At 44.6% G+C, this 21,901-nt stretch overlaps 1 protein-coding gene across 1 annotated transcript in view; it reads right to left on the bottom strand.

Annotated features, from left to right (window-relative positions):
- ANO10 (anoctamin 10) overlaps positions 1-21,901 on the bottom strand; it is a 339,799-nt gene that overhangs the window by 148,908 nt on the left and 168,990 nt on the right. The window lies entirely within an intron of this gene.

The raw sequence follows: 21,901 nt of genomic DNA, 5'->3' as shown, positions 1-21,901 counted from the left end.
TTGCCACTCCTTCCACTCGAGCGGCTATCCATCTTAGTACACTGGTGGGCAGGTGTATCACCTGAAAGGGGCTCTTGCTGCTGCTGCTGCTGTAATGGCTGCTGCTGCTGAAGCTCCATACAATCCTCCATCTCTGGAATAGCTGTATGGAAATGAGCGTCGTTTCAGCGTTGATTTACCCTTAATAAAGGGTCCTCCTCTGTGCTCTCCACCTCTTCCGGTGACCATTAAGCTCTTTTTCTCCCCCATAACACCGCCGGGAAGCCTGCAGCGTTACCGGCATTTCTTTTTGGTTTTTTTATGGGCGCCGCCATCTTGGATCCGGCGCGCCGGTCTGACGTCACGCGGGCACACCCACTCCCAGCGTACCTTGCGCACAACGTCAGCCACGCGCCCGGAAGTCGCCCAGCTGAGGGGGAGAGAGCGGCGTGGAAGACAGAGACCGGCCCCAGGAGTCCGGACTGTGCTGGACCGACGCCCGCACGTGCGCAAGAGCCCCACGGGATCTGCGAACGGCGCTGCCGTCTCCTGAAGGCCGACATACAGGCGCCCTGCCTGTGCTTCCAGTGCCGGGACAGGAGCGGGTAAGTGGATCTTCTATCAAAAAAAGAAACCGCCGTCTTTCAGCACAAGGGTTCCCATCAGGACAGGAAACCCAACTGAAGCGAGGGAGAGGTACCGCCCTTTTATTTCAGTAGGTTTCCTGTCCTGACTGGGCGGATCCCTCTCTCAGGTGTGCTGTCATGGGAGACGGGAAAAGATTCATTAGAACTATTCATTTTAATCTGTGCATATTCGGGCTTAGGAGTCCAGTGGGTGGTCCTTTCCACTGACAGCCTTCTTTGTATACGTTTGTATATGTTAACAGCTGTTAATCAATGGTTAGAATGCCCACTGGAGCTGAAGTCTAGAATCATCAGGTATTTCAATGAGTAGATCAAAAGTTATACTAAATCTTTCCCCCCAAAAAACAATATCTAAATCAACAAATCCTGCTGAGACTGGATGTTCTTCGCCACTGATTCTCTTTTGGATACAAACCAAAATATCCGCTTAATGTACAAAAATAATAACTATATTATAAAATAGCCCCCTATGAAATATGGCATAAATTAAACTTATTTACAGTTTTGCTTATATAGAGCTATTACATTCCACAGTGTTTTATTTACATACATTATCATCACTGTTCCCAATGGGGCTCATAATTTAAATTCCCTATGCATTTTATTGCAAGAAACAAGTATTTAATACAATAGAAAAACATAACTTTATACTTGGCACAGAAACCTTTGTTTGCAATTACAGAGGTCAGACATTTTCTATAGTTCTTGACCAAGTTTGCACAGATTGCGCAGATTCTTTCGGCCCACTCCTCCATACAAATCTTCTCCAGATCTTTCAGGTTTAGGGGCTGTTGCAGGGCAACATTGAGTTTCAGCTACCTCCAAAGATTTTCTATTGAGTTTAGGTCTGGAGACTGGCTAGGCCACTCCAGGACCTTGAAATGCTTTCTACACAGCCACTCCTTAGTTGACCTGGCTGTGTGTTTCGTGTCATTGTCATGCTGGGAGACCCAGCCACGACCCATCTTCAGTGCTGCTACTGAGGGAAGGAGGTTGTTGGCCAAAATCTCACGATGCATGACTCATCCACCCTCCCTTTAATACGGTGCAGTCATTCTGTCCCCATTGCAAAAAAGCACTCCCAAAGTATGATGCTTCCCCACCATGCTTCAAGTGTTCTTTGCGCTATACTCATCCTTCCTCCTGTTCCAAACACAGCGAGTGATATTGACATCAAAAAGTTCTATTTTGGTCTCATCTGACCACATGACCTTCTCCCATTCCTCCTCTGAATCAACCAGATGGTCACTGACAAACTTCAAATGAGTCTAGACATGTGCTGGGGTGAGCAGGGGAAACTGCAGGATTTTAATCCATGATGGCGTAGTGTAATGTTTGAGACTGTGGTCCCATCTCTCTTCAGGTCACTGACAAGGTCCTTCGGTGTAGTTCTGGGCCGATTCCTGACTTTTCTCAGAATCATCCTTACCTCACAAAGAGAGATCTTGCATGGAGCCCCAGATTGAAGAAGATTGACATCTTGTGTTTCTTCCATTTTCTAATAATTGTGGCAAGCTGCTTGTCTATTGTCCTGTAGCCCATCCCAGCCTTGCGCAGGTCTACAATTTTGTACCTGGTGTCCTTGGCCACCATGGAAAAGACCAAAGAGCTGTCTAAGGTTGAGTGTGATTAATTGTGTGTGTGTGTATAGGTTTCTTTTATACAGGTAATGAGTTCAAACAGGTGCAATTAATACAGGTAATAAGTGTAGAGTAGGAGAGCTAATTAAAGAAAAAACAACAGGTCTGTGAGAGCCAGGATTCTTGATGGTTGGTAGGTGATCAAATACTTATTTCATACAACAATATGCAATTTAATTATTTTAAAATCATACAATGTGATTTTGTTATTTTTAGATTCTGTCTCTCAGTTGAAGTGAACCTACAATAAAAATTGCAGACCTCTCCATTGTTTGTAGGTGGAAAAACTTGCAAAATCAGCAGTGTATCAAATACTTATTTTGCCCAATGTATCTTAAGGGTAGAAAACTGAAGCCCATTTTTTCTTAAATCATCATTTGAAGTTTTAGATTCCTAAACTGTTCATGCATCGGAGCAGGTCTGTGAGGCGGGACTGTGGGTAGGTCTTCGGCTCTACCACAGCCTCTGCAGCCACTGGTATTTGTATCTCCTTCTTAGCACCAAATTGATCTGTTGGCAGACTTCAGAAAAAATGGTGCCATCCCTAGCGACATTTTACATAAGACCGCCAGGGGTTGATGTGCAAACGCACCGCCATTTTCCTGAAGCCCGCCATCTGATCAATCTGCGCAAGCGCCGCACGCAGCTAGGATGGTGCCAGAGCAAAATTTACATGAGGAAGAAGATAAACACACCAGAGGCAGTGGAGGAGACGTAGAAGAGATGAAGACACTACCCACAGTCCCGCACTGATGCATGAAATCCAAAACTTCTAATGAGGATTTAAGGAAAAACCAGGCTGCAGATTTCTACACTAAATATATCTATTAAATCAGTATGACAGCGCCATTATGCACATACCTTTAGTTTAACATGGATGATATTGTTGACAGGTTCTCTTTAAAGGGACACTGTCACCTGAATTTGGAGGGAACAATCTTTAGACCTAGGGGCGGGGTTTTTGGGTGTTTGATGCACCCTTTCCTTACCCGCCGGCTGCATGCTGGCTGCAATATTGGATTGAAGTTCATTCTCTGTCCTCCGTAGTACAGGCATGTACTACGGAGGACAGAGAATGAACTTCAATCCAATATTGCAGCCAGCATGCAGCCGGCGGGTAAGGAAAGGGTGCATCAAACACCCAAAAACCCCGCCCCTAGGTCTAAAGATTGTTCCCTCCAAATTCAGGTGACAGTGTCCCTTTAAGTTATAAGGATCTAGAGCGCAAGCAGTTAACACATGTAGCTCTGTATATAAATGAGCACTGCTAAATCAGGACCGCTTACATTTTCATCTTCTAGCATGTGAATAACTCAAAGAAAATAGATTTGTCATTTTGATTTCTAAGCAGTCCCTGGGGATTGAAGTGCTACACCTCTGAATTACTAATAGGCAAAGTTTTCAAGAGTAAAAATATCCAAGGACTTTTGGAACAAAATTGTACTTTCGGAAATACTTCAATAATGAAGAAAACATGAAAGTCACTCTGAAATCTCTAAGAGGTGGCATCTGGGTCTGTAAAGACATTTCTATAAAAAGATGAGATGTTACAACCCTGTGCACAACCCTATGTTTATGGAGATACATACCTCCGTTGCAGCTCAGATTTCTGCACCAAAAAAAGTCCAATTTTTACAGGCAAAGTTGTCTGTCATTTCTTATTTTGAAAGATGTGAGACAAAGTCTCTGGTAAAGTGCTGGAGGGGAGATATACTTCACCACACCTAATGGCGTCAGTGATATAAAACCCAGAGTTTTTCCTCCAGAACACCAAGTGTTGTCAGGGGTTAAGTCACTTGCATAATGAGCTGGCTTTTATGTGGACATCCATAGAGCGAGTGGGAGGATGTCCACCTTATCTCCACCTGCAGAGATGGCACCGCAGTGTGCTGACAGGACCTGAGAGATGTAACAGTCATGTGATCAGTCACATGGGGGAATAGTCACATTGTCTGAGGCTTAAGTAGCTGGCCTCCAAAGGCAGCAGTGTTCAGTGTCTTTTGAGGGAGCTCTCCAGGAAAGTGTTGGTGCCTGTGTTAAAGGACCCGAACCGTGGACATTGCTAACCCTGACCGTGAGGAGAAAGACTGTTTTTTGTTTTGCTCAGAGGGCCCATGTTTATTTTTCCAGCTTGGTTTATGCTGCATTTAAAGGGCAGCATCCCGCGGCCATTTTCCTGAAGCCCTGGGCAGCAGAGCGCTCCATCTGCGCACGCGCGGCCACAGGAAGATGGCCGCCCCCACCGATCACCAGGGGAATAGCGCAGATCGCGCTCTTTTTCCTCACCTGTGCAGTGGATTCGGCACTTGGGCATGCGCAAACCACTACGCCACCAACGGAAAAATAAGCAAGATCTGGGGGAAGAAACAGCGATGTCACCACGCCCATCCGACCAGACCAGCCTGATTGACAGGCGAAAACGGCGACTTTGGTAACGTATTTCGGCAGCATAGGTGGGGAATCAGGGTCCACAAAATACACTATTGTAATGTACAGCTCAGGCCCTATTTAACAGTATTTTTATCTCATACGGAAAAAACGGGGTGACAGGTTCCCTTTAATAAACCAAGCACGTTCTTAAAGAGACAGTGTTCTGTTTCTACTTGTGTCCAGCCGAGTGAGCTGAACTACCACATTTGATACATTGTTTTTCTGACCCCACACCAGTGTCTTTTTTTCCCCTAGTACAGTTTTATTAGTGTATCTATGCACCAGCATTCCCATAAACAGAATTGGAGGAAAAATATGAAGCATGCCAGTTATGAGCATATGGTGGCTTCTGCGCCCTCAGTGATCCAAACCAGCCAGGTACTCGGACAACCACTTCTCAATCCCTATGTTTCCTCTAGTAAAACAACAACACTGAAGGCTCACTCACACGGGCGTATAATACGGAGTGCAATGCGAGACAGCATCGTATTGCACATTGACCAATGTTAGGAAATGAGTCCCTGCTCATCTGCAAGGTTGTTCCTCAGCTCGGATCAGACTGAGAAAAAAAAAATCACAGCATGCTGCAATTGGATGCGAGATTTGGATCACACTAGCCAATGCAAGTCAATGGCTGCAAGAAAAAAACGGATGGCACACAGACCATGCGTGTGCCATCTTATTTTTATGCACACATCGCAAGGAAACCCAACATTTCATCAGCCAAGTACAGTAAATTCACAGCCCAAACTGTCAGAGTACAATATGTAGATAGAATAGATATGATAGATGTAATGTAAATATTTAATGTCACAAGCTCCCTTCATATAATAAATTCGCACCCTTCAGTGCCTTTCATATGGCGCTAAATGTCTTCAGGATGCTCTGCATTATTTCCCTGTGAGCCGTGCTCTTTTGATAAAGACCACACAAATTAGTGGTAGATAAAGACGCAGAGGAGAAATGAAGGAGGATTAGTTATTTCAGGAAACCTACAATAATTAAAAGTATCTGCGCTGACAAAGTCACGTGCTTTGTTACGATTAGAAGATACTGTTCGTAGAGTTTTTCTGAGGTTTGACATACATGAGGAGGAGGTCATCTGCACATGCTGTGGCCCTCATATTTTCTGCTGCCCATCTTAACCCCTTCACGAACTTACGATTTTCCTCCCCTTCTTTCAAGAGGCTTCTTTTTTTGTGGGACGAGTTGTGCTTTTGAATTTTTTAATGACATTCACTGTATCATGCGACACACTGGAAAGAGGAAAAAAAAATTCCAAGTGCGTTGACATGGCAAAAAAAGTGCAATTTCACAACAATATATATACATATATATATATCCTATTCAGTATATAGTAAAACTGACATAAAAATATGATTACACAGGTCATTACGAGTAAGCAGATACCAAACATGTATAGCTTTATATTTTGATTTTTGATTTTTTTTTATTTGAGTGGTGAAAAAAAAATTCTGAAATATGTAATAACATTTTGTTTCGCTTGTGTCGTCATTTTCCAAAACCCGTATGAGTTTTCATGTTTCGGAGCTGGGTGAGATCTTATGTTTTGCGCCCTGAGCTGACATTTTTACGGATACCATTTTGAGGTAGATACAATGTTTTGTTCGCCTCCTATTGCAATTTTGCAGCCTAAACACAAAATTCTGGCGTTTGGATTCTTTCTTCCGTTATGCTGTTAATTGATTGGAATAATTTATTTTATATTTTGATAGAACAGACATTTCTAAACGCAGTAATACCAAATATGTGTTTTTTTATTTTTTTAGTTGTTTTATTTTCAATGGGGCAAAGGGGGTGATTTGAAGTTTTTTTTACATATTTAAAAAAAAAATTCCACTTTTTACTATATTTAATAGTCTTTTTAGGGGACTTTAAGCTGCGATCATTTGATCACTTGTGCTATAGTGATTAGCAGAAATGATTCTTACGGAAATGAGAATAGCAGAAATGACTATCTCCTATGATCACGGGCCACGAGTTGGAGTTAACAGGAGTATCATAATGTCAGGCACGAGGGTCTTCAGCAGACCCTTGGCTGTCATGAGAACCATTTCGCTCTGTGATCACGTAACGAGAGAGCCAATGGGAGCGTGGAATTATGTACACCCCTGCCGGTGCATGTTAGGGTATGTTTTCACTGGGCATATTACATCAGGATTTGCTGCGGATTGGATGCTGCATACAGCCTCAGCGTCCAATCCGCAGTATCCAAATGTTACAGCATTGTGGAGGGGATTTTATGAAATCCCGTCTCCACTATGTGCGCATGGCCACATCCGTGAGGCCTGCATATCCGGACATGCGGCACGTCTTTTTAGACCGCAGCATGTCTATTTATCTTGCGGAGATGCTCCGTCTCCGCAAGATAAATAACACACTCTATGGATAGGATGCGGTGATTCTGCATGTGCTCAATGAACACAGGCGGAATCACTGCGCGTACAAAGGGGGGCGGCGCTTTGGGCGGAGCGGGGTATCCGCTGCGTCCAAAGAGCAGCCATTACGCCCCATGGACACATACCCTTAGATGTAGCTGTCAGAGATTGTTAGCGGGATATAACAGGGTAACAGTCAGTCACGGTACGGTTGGAGCTCCACTCCACTTGCAGCTGTTAAATGCATATGATGGCTGATTAAATCAGTAATCATGTGCAAGGAAAGATGCGGTCAGCGTGCGAGCCAGCATCAAAGGCAAGGAACCGTTGACATGGTCAGGATGGGGTTAATGTTCTTGTATCCTTTTTCCTTGTATAACTAAGTGATCAGCTAACATGAGATTAAAAACTGTACACAACGTGCTACAAATTTAACCCCTTTACCCCCAAGGGTGGTTTACACGTTAATGACCAGGCCAATGTTTACAATTCTGACCACTGTCCCTTTATGAGGTTATAACTCTGGAACGCTTTAACGGATCCTGGTGATTCTGACATTGTTTTCTCGTGACATATTGTACTTCATGATAGTGGTAAAATTTCTTTGATATTACTTGCGTTTATTTGTGAAAAAAACTGAAATTTGGCGAAAATTTTGAAAATTTCACAATTTTCCAACTCTGAATTTTTATGCAATTAAATCACAGAGATATGTCACACAAAATACTTAATAAGTAACATTTCCCACATGCCTACTTTACATCAGCACAATTTTGGAACCAAAATTTTTTTTGTTAGGGAGTTATAAGGGTTAAAAGTTGACCAGCAATTTCTCATTTTTACAACACCATTTTTTTTAGGGACCACATCTCATTTGAAGTCATTTTGAGGGGTCTATATGATAGAAAATAACCAAGTGTGACACCATTCTAAAAACTGCACCCCTCAAGGTGCTCAAAACCACATTCAAGAAGTTTATTAACCCTTCAGGTGTTTCACAGGAATTTTTGGAATGTTTAAATAAAAATGAACATTTAACTTTTTTTCACAAAAAATTTATTTCAGCGCCAATTTGTTTTATTTTTACCAAGGGTAACAGGAGAAAATGGACCCCAAAAGTTGTTGTAAAATTTGTCTTGAGTATGCCGATACCCCATATGTGGGGGTAAACCACTGTTTGGGCGCATGGAGAGCTCGGAAGAGGAGCGCCGTTTGACTTTTCAATGCAAAATTGACAGGAATTGAGATGGGATGCCATGTTGCGTTTGGAAAGCCACTGATGTGCCTAAACATTGAAACCCCCCACAAGTGACACCATTTTGGAAAGTAGACCCCCTAAGGAACTTATCTAGATGTGTGGTGAGCACTTTGACCCATTAAGTGATTCACAGAAGTTTATAGTGCAGAGCCGTAAAAAAAAAAAAAATCATATTTTTTCACAAAAATGATCTTTTCGCCCTCAATTTTTTATTTTCCCAAGGGTAAGAGAAGAAATTGGACCCCAAAAGTTGTTGTACAATTTGTCCTGAGTACGCTGATACCCCATATGTGGGGGTAAACCACTGTTTGGGCGCATGGGAGAGCTCGGAAGGGAAGGAGCGCCGTTTGACTTTTCAATGCAAAATTGACAGGAATTGAGATGGGACGCCATGTTGCGTTTGGAGAGCCCCTGATGTGCCTAAACATTGAAAACCCCCACAATTGACACCATTTTGGAAAGTACACCCCCTAAGGAACTCATCTAGATGTGTTGTGAGAGCTTTGAACCCCCAAGTGTTTCACTACAGTTTATAACGCAGAGCCGTAAAAATAAAAAATTTTTTTTTTCCCACAAAAATTATTTTTTAGCCCCCAGTTTTGTATTTTTTCAAGGGTAACAGTTGAAAGTAGACCCCAAAAGTTGTTGTCCAGTTTGTCCTGAGTACGCTGATACCCCCATATGTGGGGGGGAACCACCGTTTGAGCGCATGGCAGAGCTTGGAAGGGAAGGAGCGTCATTTGGAATGCAGACTTAGATGGATTGGTCTGCAGGCGTCACACTGCGTTTGCAGAGCCCCTAATGTACCTAAACAGTAGAAACCCCCCACAAGTGACCCCATATTGGAAACTAGACCCCCCCAAGGAACTTATCTAGATGTGTTGTGAGAACTTTGAACCCCCAAGTGTTTCACTACAGTTTATAATGCAGAGCCATAAAAATAAAAAATCCTTTTTTTTTTCCACAAAAATTATTTTTTAGCCCCCAGTTTTGTATTTTCCCAAGGGTAACAGGAGAAATTGGACCCCAAAAGTTGTTGTCCAATGTGTCCTGAGTACGCTGATACCCCATATGTTGGGGTAAACGGGAGAGCTCGGAAGGGAAGGAGCACTGTTTTACTTTTTCAACGCAGAATTGGCTGGAATTGAGATCGGACGCCATGTCGCGTTTGGAGAGCCCCTGATGTGCCTAAACAGTGGAAACCCCCCAATTATAACTGAAACCCTAATCCAAACACATCCCTAACCCTAATCCCAACGGTAACCCTAACCACACCCCTAACCCTGACACACCCCTAACCCTAATCCCAACCGTAAATGTAATCCAAACTCTAACCCTAACTTTAGCCCCAACCCTAACCCTTGCCCTAACCCTAACTCTAGCCCTAACCCTAATGGGAAAATGGAAATAAATACATTTTTTTTATTTTTTTATTTTTCGCTAACTAAGGGGGTGATGAAGGGGGGTTTGATTTACTTTTATAGCGGGTTTTTTAGCGGATTTTTATGATTGGCAGCCGTCACACACTGAAAGACGCTTATATTGCAAAAAATATTTTTTGCATTACCACATTTTGAGAGCTATAATTTTTCCATATTTTGGTCCACAGAGTCATGTGAGGTCTTGTTTTTTGAGGGACGAATTGACGTTTTTATTGGTGACATTTTCAGGCACGTGACATTTTTTGATCGCTTTTTATTCTGATTTTTGTGAGGCAGAATGACCAAAAACCAGCTATTCATGAATTTCTTTTGGGGGAGGCGTTTATACCGTTCCGCGTTTGGTAAAATGGATAAAGCAGTTTTATTCTTCGGGTCAGTACGATTACAGCGATACCTCATTTATATCATTTTTTTATGTTTTGGCGCTTTTATACGATAAAAACTATTTTATAGAAAAAATAATTATTTTTGCAGGGCTTTATTCTGAGGACTATAACTTTTTTATTTTTTGTTTGATGACGCTGCATGGCGGCTCGTTTTTTGCGGGACAAGATGACGTTTTCAGCGGTACCATGGATATTTATATCCGTCTTTTTGATCGCGTGTTATTCCACTTTTTGTCTGGCGGTATGATAATAAAGCGTTGTTTTTTGGCTTGTTTTTTTTACGGTGTTCACTCAAGGGGTTAACTAGTGGGACAGTTTTATAGGTCGGGTCATTACGGACGCGGCGATACTAAATATGTGTACTTTTATTGTTTTGTTTTTTATTTAGATAAAGAAATGTATTTATAGGAACAATTTTTTTTTTTAATTTTTGGGGGGATTTTTTATTTTATTTATTTTTTTTACACATGTGAATATTTTTTTTTTACACTATAACATTGCCCCGGGGGGGGGGGGGCATCATGTTATAGTGTAAGATCGCCGATCTGACACTTTGCTGTGCACTGTGTCAGATCGGCAATCTGACGTGCACTGCTCCTGGAGGCTTCCCGGCGCCTGCTCTGAACAGGCGCTGTGAAGCCACCTCCCTGCAGGACTCGGATGCCGTGGCCATTTTGGATCCGGGCCTGCTGCAGGGGGAAGGTAAGAGACCCTCGGAGCAACGCGATCACATTGCGTTGCTCTGGGGGTCTCAGGGAAGCCCCCTCCCTGAAAGATGCTTCCTTATACCGCCGGAACACTGTGATCATGTTTGATCGCAGTGTGCCGGGGGTTAATGTGCCAGGGGCGGTCCGTGACCACTCCTGGCACATAGTGCCGGATGTCAGCTACGATAGTCAGCTGACACCCGACCGCGATCGGCCGCGCTCCCCCCGTAAGCGCGGCCGATCGCTATGATGTACTATCCCGTCGGTGGTCATACGGGCCCACCCCACCTCAACGGGATAGTACGTCTAATGTCAGAAAGGGGTTAAATGACATAGAAGGAAACCTTAGAATTTTAGGATATTTAATTTTCGATTCAAAAACAATTGTAGCATTAAATTCATGATACATTAGTGGTTTCCTTTTTCCTCTGTATGAGTGAGTTTCCCACTTTACTGTACAAGTTTCAGTATGATTCCCTAATCTTATAGTGCCAGACTATCCCATCTGGTGCTGAGTAATCCACATTTCATGTGAAGGTCTGAGAAAATACACAGTTCACAAGGCTTTTATCCCAGTGAACATACAATTACTGGTGGCAGGCTTTTTTTTTTTTTTTTTAAGTTTCTTGACAGTACAGACAAACATTGTTTAACCCATGCCAAGGGCCAAACCTTTTTATTTTTTAGCCAACAACCACAAGAAGGCTTGTTTTTTTTTTGCAGGACGAGTTGTAGTTTTGAATGACACCATTCACTTTACCATACAATGTACTGGAAATCAGAAAAAAAAAATCCAAGTGTAGTGAAATTAAGAAAAAACTAAATTCCGACATTGTTTCTTGGGTTTTGATTTTACGGCGTTCAGATGTGTGAGCGATTCTTTTTGTGACCTGGTTTATTGATACCATTTTGGGGTTCCTATGACATTTTCATTGCTTTACATTGTTTTTTTTGGGGGGAGGGGACGGGGTAAGTGCGGCTACCACAGCGTACCAATTCTGGTCATTTTTCAGTGCCTATCGTACGGTTAGTAAGTAAAATCCACAGTTTTTACTTCCTCTGTATGTCAATTATGTCCGAAGAAGGAAACAGTAAAGAGGATGACATCAGTGTCAGTGCCGACATCGTTAGGACAGCACCGACACTGGAGGTGAGTATAGGTGTTATTATTTTAAAGGGGATGGGGGACAGTGATTGAGAAGGAGTTGCTGAGTAATGAACATTCCCTTTAAGGCTGGTTTCACACTTGCGTTTGGCAGGTCTGCGTATTGCTGCGTACATCCTTCCTTAAACTTTTTGCGTCCCCATGCGGTCGGTGGACACGTCAAAATGCCGCATGCGGACGCATCCGCATACAACGCATCTCCCTGCGTACCCAATGTTAAAGATAGGGACGCAGGACTCATGAGGAAGTAGGCCGAGCTTAACGGAGGATTACGCAGCCATACGCAGACCAGCCAAACGCTAGTGTGAAACCAGCCTTAAAGGGTTTGTCCATTACTCAGCAACTCCTTCTCAATCACTGTCCCCATCCCCCCCGAGGAAGCTAATCAAGCGAAACGCGCGTCGGGGCTATTTCACTGACACCTCCAGCAAAGAAAACCACACATGGGTAAGCATAACCCACAGCACTCTTTCTAAATAGATTTTTTACTATGTGGGCTATGTGCAATAGGGGTGGGTCATGTTGGGATATGGCACTATTGCCTTTACCTTTAGCTAGCAGGCAATGATTAGTTTTAAATCCAAGTAACCCCCCCCTATCTTTATATAGCATGTGCACATTTGCTTGTCCCATATAATTGAGTGTACATACCAGTGCTATTTTTGGGCTGCACCTTCACTTTTGTTAAATGTGCGTGTTTTTACGCTGTAGGTGTCTATTATTCATCTATCGATCCTCATCTTATATGTTATTTTTATACGGAAGTTTGTACTTTTTTGTATCACATTTAATAAAGTTTAGACACTTTATATGAAATTTATGACGCTATGTGTATTCATGGGGCATCATGCTCTTGGTTAACTTATAGGACTACATATATAGAAGGGCTAATCAAGGGGTTCATGGAAATAGGCGACAGCTTCCTATCATTTACATATGTTTTATCACAATGTCACACAGCAATCTACACTGTTGAGGAAGACTCAATATAATTATTAGACCCATTTTAAAGCTGTCAGGCTTTAAGCGAGAAAGGTCTTATTTATACCCTCAAGCTCAATTACTGCAGTGTTAGCAAGCGGTGTTCAGCAATCTGTCAATTTCATAATGGGATTGAAGGCAGAAACAATAATGATTATCTGCACTCTGCTTAACAATGTCAGAAAGGCAGAAATGGGATTGAGCAAGACATGTCGAGCTGATGTTATCATTAATCCTTACACTAAATCTGAAGATCTGGAATTCAAATGTTTTACTTCTTAATGAAATCTCACATATTTTGCAGTAATGGTTACTTGCTAGTTAATTATTTATAAATGTAAAAAATGTCTCTTATGTAGACTAGAGGACAACAAGATGCTGCATAAGAAGTGTAACATTATATAAGGGGTGGGGAACCCCCAGCCCGCGGTGGCTTTTCATGCGGCCCGCGGGAAGGTCCCCAGAGTCCACAATGCCCGAGCGGCACCCGTATCCTGCCGGCCCTTTAACCCCCAAGTGCACGGCAAGCAGCGTTCATTACAGAACACTGCCTGCCTGCATTTGAATGATTACGTCATCTGGGTGGGCGGGGATAGCGCTGCAGTGGGCAGGGTTAGCGCTGTGGTGGGTGGGGTTAGCACCCAATGCACTTCTGTCCTGGAAGTGGAGCTGCTGCGCTGCCAGAGACTCCAGAGCAATCTCTGTGCAGGCAGCTCTGTGCTGGTCTGCTGGTGATCTGTTCCCAACTCTATGCCCCTCTGTGATCTCTGTGCCTCCCAGCTATGTGCTCCCATGATCTCTGTGATCTACAGCTATATGTCCCCCTGTGATCTCTGTGCCCCCAGCTATGTGCTCCCCTGTGATCTCTCTGCTCCCCCAGCTATATGCCCCCTTGTGATCTAGGTGCCCTCCAGCTTTGTACCTCCCTGTGATCTCTGTGCCCCCCAGCTGTTTCCCTATGTGATCTCCATGCCCTCCTGTGATCTGTGCCCTCAGCTATGTGCCCACTGTGATCTCTGTGCCCCACCAACTATATGCCCCCTGTGATCTAGGTGCCCTTCAGCTTTGTACCCCTCTGTGCCCCAGCTATGTTTCCCGAAATGATCTCTATGCCCCCTGTGATCTCTGCCCCCAGCTATGTGCCCACTATGATCTGTGCCCCCCAACTATATGCCTCAGTGATCTAGGTGCCCCCCAGCTTTGTACCTCTCTGTGATCTATGTGCCCCCAGCTATGTTTCCCCATGTGATCTCTATGCCCCTCTGTGATCTGTGCCTCCCAGGTATGTGCCACAATATGATCTGTGCCCCCCAGTGATCTCTGTGGCTCTAGCTATGTGACCCCATGATCTCTGTGCCCCATAGCTATATGTCACCCTGTGATCTCTGTGCCCCCAGCTATGTGCCCCCTAGCTATATGCCCACTGATGTCTGTGCCCTCCAGCTATATGCCCCCTGTGATCTGTGCCCTCCAGCTATGTTTCCCCATGTGATCTCTATGCCCCCTGTGATCTGTGCCCCCAGCTATGTGCCCCCTCTGATCTCTGTGCTCCCTAGCTATATGCCCCCGTGATCTCTGTGCCCCCATGCTTTGTGCCCCTTGTGATCTCTGTGCCCCCCAGCTATTTTCACCCCTGTGATCTCTGTGGGTCCCAGCTTTGTGCCCCCTTGTGATCTATGTGCCCCGTTATGTACCCCGTGATATTTGTGCTACCATGTGATCTCTGTGCCCCCTTTGATCTGTGTCCCCTCCAGCTATGTGCCCCTCCGTGATCTCTGTGCCCCCAGCTATGAGCCCCCTGTGATCTTCGTGCCACCCCCGGGATCTTCAAGCCACCTCCGCGATGATCTCTGTCCCTCCCTGGCGATGCCTGTCCCCCCCAGTGCTGTATACAGCAGTCTCAATGTTTCTATGTTATGTATGTACAGCAGTCCCAACGTCTCCTATGTGATGTATACACGAGCTGTCTCAGCCTCCTCTATGTGATATAGATACAGCAGTCCCATCGTCTCCTATGTGGTGTATATACAGCTGTCTCAGCATCTCCTAGGTGGTGTATATACAGTAGTCCAAGTGTCTCCTATGTGATGTTTATGATTTACAAAACTTATTATGATAAAAAGTTGGCTGCTCTCCTGGCCGACATAAACCTGGAAAAGCAGCTGTGAGAAGCAACATGATCAGTATCACCTAACATCACAGCTGCACCAAAGAGAAGCAGCTCTAGCCGTCACATTAAGGGTGAGTTACCGTAATTAATTGTTTGACTAAATATACTGGGGTACTTTTCAATGTAATCATTTTAGTGTGGCCCCAAATGATGGCAGAAATTTCCAAATGCCCCCGGACGGAAAAAGGTTTCCCATCTCTGCATTATATGGAGGCCATCCATATAATGGATGGGCAGGCCAGAACCGGGAGCCACTCTTAATGGCACGATTTTGTAATGTAAAGACATGGCTGTAATCCTGATTAAATTGATACTTTTGATGAAGAAATCCGCTTTGTTCTTAAATCAGCATTTGAGGCTTTTTGTTATTTAGATTTTGGTGCACAAGGGCAGGACTGTGCACAGGGTCTTCTCCTCCTCGTCTGTGATTCTCCAGCCCCTCTACTGCCTCCAGTCTGTTAATGACCTGCCTTATCTGTTAAAAATCTCAGCAGTGACCTGTCACAGGCCAGAGGCAGGCATATTGGCCAATGCAAGATGTATAGAGAAAGAAAGAATGTTGATATGATCGACATACCACTTGCATTCCCTTTTCACACAAGGAGTTTCTGACAACAACGATTTTAGGACCCAAGTAAGTGATTTATCCAGCCAAAGAACAAGCGTTTTGCTTGTTCTTTGGTTGATTAGTGGCATGTGTACATGGATCAATGATCGAAAATGAGAGTTCTTAAAATCTTATAAATGCCCCTGTAAAAGGCCCTTAAAGGGGTATTGTTAAGCTATTAAATTGCTTTAATTAGTTAGAAGACCTGAAAATAAGCAAATTTGCAATTGACTTGCTCTATCTGTTGTAATTCTCCTCCTTTGAGAGCTTTTATCTTTTATATTGTACAGCTGGTTTCCATAGAGCTCAGCCACGAAAACATGTCCTAGAATGTGAATTAGTTACATTCCAGGATAGAGTTTAATGGTCAAAATCTCAGCCACCTCTCTCTAGTCGATTGTTTTCTATATAGGAGTTAGCTGCTCATCTCCCTCTAAGCTCCGGACTAACTGCTGTTACAACTCTTGCAAAACCACCAGTTCACAGTTGCTAGGATTAGCTTCTGCAGAGTAGGTCTCCTAGTCACAGTTCTTGGCTCTCACAGCCAGAGCTAAGCTTGTTCATGTGTGAAGATGGAGTCATTTTGGAAAACTCATTGTACAATATTTGCAGTAAGAAGGGAGTTCTGCAAGGCAAAAGTCTAATGTATTCATGATATGCAGGCCCCCTGAGCCCTCCTAGTCATAGATTGACAGCTTTATTGCTATGTATAATAATGATAGTCAAAACAGTCATGCAAGTGCAAGGTTCCTCTACACCACTGTACACCTACCTAACACATACACGTACATACAGTTTTAGGTGCATTGTTTACTAGATCTTACATTGTACTGGATGGGATTTTACAAGATACTGTTTGCTCAAGGTGAATAAAAATGGCTTTTTTTAGGACAATCTACAGTTTTTTTTATATTATCCATGAATTGTCTAGGCAATGATTCTACTGCTGGATTAGGCTACGTTCACATTTGCGTTGTGCGCCGCTGCGTCGGCGACGCAACGCACAACGCAAACAAAAACGCACGCTAAAACGCTGCGTTTTGCGACGCATGCGTCCTTTTTCGCCGAAAGTTGGACGCAAAAAAATGCAACTTGCTACGTTCTCTGCGCCCAACGCTTGCGGCCAAAAAAACGCATGCGTCGCACAACGCATGTCCATGCGCCCCCATGTTAAATATAGGGGCGCATGACGCATGCGGCGACGCTGCGGCGCCCGACGCTGCGGCGTCGAACGCTAATGTGAACGTAGACTTAAATAGCAAGGAATGATAGGGTGCACCCGTCTTGACCTTTTTATCAAGTCAAATTGTTCAGATATGCATAGATGTACATACTTGAGTTTTTGGGGTTATTATACATTACCTTGGCAATATTTGTTATATTTCCCATTAAGTTGATTTCAGAGGATCATGGATGCCAAGGACACTATTGAAAGTTTTCTCTGTATCGACTGCTATTATATTGCCTTATTCCTAACATCTGGCGGATTCTTTATAGCCAAATCCAATGGAGGCAGCATCCTTCTCGCATGTTTTTCTCTAACTTGGGTTTAATTTCATAGGGAATTATCGTGGCTAATGCACACTCAGCAAACATTTTTGACAAATACATCCTGATTTATTAACTCCTTCATGACTGGATACATTTTCAATTTAATAGCTTAGCTTTTTTTGTGTGGGGTGTGACTAAAAAGTCATTGATTTTAGATTTTGGGTTAGTTAATTTAATATTTTCATAAATTGGACATTGACGCACACGAGGACCCTAAAAAAGTTTTCTTTATATTTGAAGTTGGAAAAAGGGGTGTGTGGTAATTGAAACTTTATTTTTTTTTTAAATGTTAACTTTCCTTCATTTTTTCGTCCCCCCTAGGACGGTCGGCAGTCCTATAGACCAGACTTGGGCACAGTGTGGCCCGCGGGCCACATCCAGCCCCTCTGGCTGTCTCAGTCCGGCCAGTGGACCGAGACCGCCGTGGGGCTGAAAACCTGAGGTCCACGGGCCACATCATGCCCGCCCGCTTGCTGTCTCCCGCAGTCAGCATTGGTGGAGGAGGGGCCTTCGGCCACTTCCTCCACCAATCAGTGTGGGAAACAGCTGACGCAATGACGTCATCTCATCACATCAGCTGTGTGCCGCCGGTGAGGCAGCGCATCGGAAAGAGCAACAGAAGCAGAAGAAGGGCGCCTGGGAACGGGACCGAGGTGAGTATGTGGTGTTTTTTTTTTTTTTTCTTTCCATGTGTATGGAAGTGAACATGGGGATTCTAAGGGGGTGAACATAGGGATGAACATGGAGGTCCTAGGGGGTGAACATGGGGATTCTATGGGGGTGCACATAGGGATTCTATGGGGGTGAACATGGGGATTCTATGGGGTGAACATGGGGATTCTATGGGGGTGAACATGGGGATTCTATGGGGGTGAACATGGGGATTCTATGGGGGTGAACATGGGGATTCTATGGGGGTGAACATGGGGATTCTATGGGGGTGAACATGGGGATTCTATGCGGGTGAACATGGGGATTCTATGCGGGTGAACATGGGGATTCTATGCGGGTGAACATGGGGATTCTATGGGGGTGAACATGGGGATTCTATGGGGGTGACCTGCAGCACATGGGGAGGCTATGGGGTGACATGCAGCACATGGGGAGGCTATGGGGGTGTCATGCTGCACACGGGGAGGCTATGGGGGTGACATGCTGCACATGGTGAGGCTATAGGAAGGCTGAATACTGTCATGCAATATATGGTTAATCTGTGTGGGGCTCAATCAGTATATGGGGAGGCTCTGGGGGCCTCATGCAGTATATGGGAGGCTGTGTGGGGCCTCATTCAGTATGTGGAGAGACTGTGGGACTCATGCTGTATATAAGGCTGTGTGGGTCTCATGCAGTTTATAGGGAGGCTGTGTGGGGCTTCATGCAATATATGGGGAAGCTGGGGCTCATGCAGTACATGGGGAGGCTGTGTGGGGCTCATGCTGTACATGGGAAGGCCGTGGGGGGCTCATGCTGTACATGGGGAGGCGCTGTGATGCTCATGCTGTACATGGGGAGGCTGTGTGGGGCTCATGCTGTACATGGGGAGGCTGTGTGGGGCTCATGCTGTACATGGGCAGGCTGTGTGGGGCTCATGCTGTACATGGGGAGGCTGTGTGGGGCTCATGCTGTACATGGGGAGGCGGTGTGGTGCTCATGCTGTACATGGGGAGGCTGTGTGGGGCTCATGCTGTACATGGGGAGGCTGTGTGGGGCTCATGCTGTACATGGGGAGGCTGTGTGGGGCTCATGCTGTACATGGGGAGGCTGTGTGGGGCTCATGCTGTACATGGGGAGGCTGTGCGGGGCTCATGCTGTACATGGGGAGGCTGTGTGGGGCTCATGCTGTACATGGGGAGGCTGTGTGGGGCTCATGCTGTACATGGCGAGGCTGTGTGGTGTTCATGCTGTATATGGGGAGGCTGTGTGGGGCTCATGCCGTATATAGGGAGGCTGTGTGGGGATCATGCCGTATATAGGGAGGCTGTGTGGGGCTCATGCCGTATATAGGGAGACTGTGTGGGGCTCATGCCGTATATAAGGAGGCTGTGAGGGGCTCATGCCGTATATAGGGAGGCTGTGTGGGGCTCAGGCCATATATAGGGAGGCTGTGTGGGGCTCATGCCGTATATAGGGAGGTTATGTGGGGCTCATGCCGTATATAGGGAGGCTGTGTGGGCTCATGCTGTATATAGGGAGGCTGTGTGGGGCTCATGCCGCATATGTAGTAGGCTGTGTGAGGCTCATGCTGTATATAAGGGGCTGTGGGGGTTCAAAGATATATAGGGGGGTGTCAGCATACTTAATTATACTCAATATTAAGTGATACAATTAGTATTAATATGGAGTAGAATTTCAAGCTATTAGTTCGACCCTCCACAACAGTCATGGTCGCTCATGTGGCCACTTGGGAAAATGTATTGCCCACCCCTGCTATAGACAATACTTAGAGTGAAGCTGCGCATATGCTCAACCCCCGCTCCAATCAGATGGTGCTCTGCAGGTCGCCGTTCTCAGGTTCATGGAGGATCCCAGTGATCGAACCCACAGGGATTCAGTAAGTTATCCCTATTCTGTTGTTACATAATTGTTTATTATTTTTGTTAAATACTCCAACATTTCTAGCTCTACATTAATCTACATTGTTCCTGGTTTTGCAGGTGACCCCTTTCCGGTTTCTATAGATCTATGATGTTATCTAAAATGGACAAATAGAGGGCGGATGGTTTTGCCTATATAAAAAAGCTACAGGGACAAAATATAACATAGACTACATAATTAGTTTGGCAAGTAATAAAATCATGTACCGCATGTAATACTTCTCCTATTTGCAGACATTTTGAGGTTAGATGTAATGCGCAAAACGTACAGTGTCTGCATTTATAGTTACCTACCGGTTTGTCAACGGTGAGACAATTTTTTTTTTTTGTCCTAAGGCGATTGTGGACTAATATGTCCTTCAGGCTAGTGGTTCTTGTGCATGACACTAAAGGGCCTCTAGACACTATGTCTGCTAAGTCCTTGTCCTTTTCACGGATGTGCCAATTCTTGTGTAAGGCTGCTCTGATACGTCTATCCATAGGGCCATGTTTAAAACTGAAAATGAATCATTTCCCTTTTTTAGGCTTATGCTTATTTTTTTATGAGCGTTTCCCAAGAAAATAAAATGGCTTCACTCAGAGCCGTATCCAATAATGGCTCCGGATAATTTCTTTGTAAGAACAGTTCTTTCATGTCAGCAGATTGCTCCTTGAATCAATTATCATTGTTATTCAGCCTCTTGAGTCAAAGGAATTGACTAAAGGGGAGGACCTTTTTGACATGATAGGGGTGAGCACTGTTGAAATGAAGTAAGGAATTGGTGGAGGATGGCTCCCTGAACACCTCGGTGGTCAGGAAACCATCATTCTCCACCACCGCAACATCCAGAAACTGCAGGCGAGTACCACCAAAAACAGATATAAATTGCATGTTCATGTTCAAATAAACATAAGCCTAAAAAAGAGACACATTAATTTTCAGTTTTAAACATGGCCCTATGGTTAGACATACACTCACTGGCCACTTTATTAGGTACACCTGTCCAACTTCTTGTTAACACTTAATTTCTAATCAGCCAATCACATGGCGGCAACTCAGTGCATTTAGGCATGTAGACATGGTCAAGACAATCTCCTGCAGTTCAAACCGAGCATCAGTATGGGGAAGAAAGGTGATTTGAGTGCCTTTGAACGTGGCATGGTTGTTGGTGCCAGAAGGGCTGGTCTGAGTATTTCAGAAACTGCTGATCTACTGGGATTTTCACGCACAACCATCTCTAGGGTTTACAGAGAATGGTCCGAAAAAGAAAAAAAATCCAGTGAGCGGCAGTTCTGTGGGCGGAAATGCCTTGTTGATGCCAGAGGTCAGAGGAGAATGGGCAGACTGGTTCGAGCTGATAGAAAGGCAACAGTGACTCAAATCGCCACCCGTTACAACCAAGGTAGGCCTAAGAGCATCTCTGAACGCACAGTGCGTCGAACTTTGAGGCAGATGGGCTACAGCAGCAGAAGACCACACCGGGTACCACTCCTTTCAGCTAAGAACAGGAAACTGAGGCTACAATTTGTACAAGCTCATCGAAATTGGACAGTAGAAGATTGGAAAAACGTTGCTTGGTCTGATGAGTCTCGATTTCTGCTGCGACATTCGGATGGTAGGGTCAGAATTTGGCGTAAACAACATGAAAGCATGGATCCATCCTGCCTTGTATGGAGCATCTTTGGGATGTGCAGCCGACAAATCTGCGGCAACTGTGTGATGCCATCATGTCAATATGGACCAAAATCTCTGAGGAATGCTTCCAGCACCTTGTTGAATCTATGCCACGAAGAATTGAGGCAGTCCTGAAGGCAAAAGGGGGTCCAACCCGTTACTAGCATGGTGTACCTAATAAAGTGGCCGGTGAGTGTATATGTAACACTGTTTTCGTTCGTAGCCTAATGGAGGTGTGTTCATGTAGATAGTCTGACAGGTGGGATGGTGCGTATCCCCCTTTACCTGTAA

The sequence above is a fragment of the Ranitomeya variabilis genome, chromosome 6, assembly GCF_051348905.1.
Source record: "Ranitomeya variabilis isolate aRanVar5 chromosome 6, aRanVar5.hap1, whole genome shotgun sequence".
NCBI classification, from domain to species: Eukaryota; Metazoa; Chordata; class Amphibia; order Anura; family Dendrobatidae; genus Ranitomeya; species Ranitomeya variabilis.
This window is presented reverse-complemented; position numbering and strand designations above follow the sequence as displayed.